Here is a 1,928-nt window from a genome sequence, read left to right as displayed (position 1 = left end):
TGTCTGAGCAAGAATAAGACCAAATGTGAACTGCACTTTCAAAGACAAAGGCCATCCTCTGCAGGATGAATGAGGAAGAGATATTAAAGACAGGGAAATTTTAGATGTGCTGTCGTAAGGAGGGCCAAAGAGGTCCAGGAATGAGGCAAGGGCAGATGGAATGAAATTCAGGGAACTTGCCCAAACACTCCAACCAAACAGATGGTATAGATATATTCAAATCAAAAGAAAGGTGGGCTGAGCAAAGCAACCTGACTAAAGTGCTTTGCTGATTTGCCTCTTTTTTTTTTTGTTAACTGTTGGGTGTCCCAGGTGTTGCCACCATTTCCCAAAGGAACCAATATATAGCCCCTTCTGGAAGTGTCTTCCTCAAACTTGTGATTTTTAACCCCAAGGGGGTGCATCTTTCCTAGAAGTACATGACACCAGGTTGATGCATGGAGTGTACAGAGCAAGCTCCTATTCCATCTCCCTGCTCCAAAAATCCATTTAGTATATTGTCCTATGATGGAGGATGTGTCAGATATTAAACTGATAAGGACAAATACTATATTTGATCTTAGCCAAAAGGCCGAGAAGCAATGGTGATCATTTTTTGGCTATTAATGATCACTGATACTGCTTTCGGGACAGTTAGAAAGTTCCTGACACCCACTTTGTGTTTATACTCTCTGAGCTTTCACTGGAAGACACCATTCTGAAAGCCTGACACATGGACAAGAGAAAGGCCAAGAAAACAAGGCATTGACTCCTCAGTAGCCCAGGTCTAAGTGGCCTGACAGGAGGAAACGATGGGAGAGCAAGTTAGTGCCCTAATTAAAATAATGTAGATACCAGCCATAGATTAAAATGTCAAAAATAAGAATAAAAATGTATCACTTAAAATTGGGGATGCTGATGATTATTATTGCCCCTCTGAGGGACAATACCATAGAAGAACTGAAGATCCTGATCTTCTCAGGACATGATTGTGTTAACTCTCACTAATCTCAAGGATAATGTGTGATACTAAACCAAGTCCCAGCCTAGAAAAACTGCATTCATTCATTCATTCATTCATTTAAGATACAAGTGTTGTATTTTATTTTTTTCTCAAGTTCTTATTTAAATCCCAGCTAGTCAACATACAGTGCGATATTAGTTTCAGGCATAGAATTTAGTCATTCATCACTTACATATAACACCCAAGGCTCATCACGAGTGCCCTCATTACCCATCACCTGTTTAACCCGTCCTCTACCCTCACCCCCTATCTCTACCCCTACCCACCTCCCCTCCAGTAACTAGCAGTTTGTTCTCTATAGTTAAGAGTCTGTTTCTTGGTTTGCCCCTCTCTTTTTCTCCCCTATGTTCATTTGTTTTGCTTCTTAAATCCCACATATTAGAAAAACTGCATTTAGAGCAAAGTATATAAATGCTTCCCAACAAGCAACTTAGGGGAGAATCTGGCTTAATGTGGTATGGTAGGACTAGCTAGTCATTCACCAAAACCCAATCTCCTTTTTTCCTGAGGACATAGCCAGACTGTATTTCCTGGCCTCACGATGGATTCAATGACTTCTGCCTAACTAAAAGTGATCACAAATGATGTTCTCCACTTACCAGCCTGAAAAGCTTTCAGCTTGAGCCTCCATATTCTCTTTTTTGTCTTCTGATGAAGTAGAGGAGCAGAGAACTCCAAATTTCCAGGGAATGATGGGGCCACATGAAGGAAGGACTGTGTGAAGCAGACATTTCCAACAACCCATACTGGAATATGTTGGGAATAAGAATACTTTCATAAACTGTTACTGTGTTTAGCCACTGAGATTTTGGGGTTGTTTGGAACATCAATCAGCCTGCTCTGGCTGATAGACATTTAAGGCTTTAGAGTCAGACAAACTTAAGCCTTTGTTTCAGCTCTGTCACTTCAATAGCTCTGAAAACTT

General features: G+C 40.8%; 1 non-coding gene across 1 annotated transcript; it reads right to left on the bottom strand.

Moving 5' to 3' along the window:
* Positions 1-393: 393 nt before the first annotated feature.
* On the bottom strand, positions 394-583 carry LOC118021444. The gene has a single exon (XR_004682185.1). It is a non-coding gene; the product is annotated as a U2 spliceosomal RNA (small nuclear RNA).
* Between the last annotated feature and the right edge of the window lie 1,345 nt (positions 584-1,928).

This window comes from Mirounga leonina, unplaced genomic scaffold (genome assembly GCF_011800145.1).
Source record: "Mirounga leonina isolate KUSES-001 unplaced genomic scaffold, KU_Mleo_1.0 Mir_174, whole genome shotgun sequence".
NCBI lineage: Eukaryota > Metazoa > Chordata > Mammalia > Carnivora > Phocidae > Mirounga > Mirounga leonina.
This window is presented reverse-complemented; position numbering and strand designations above follow the sequence as displayed.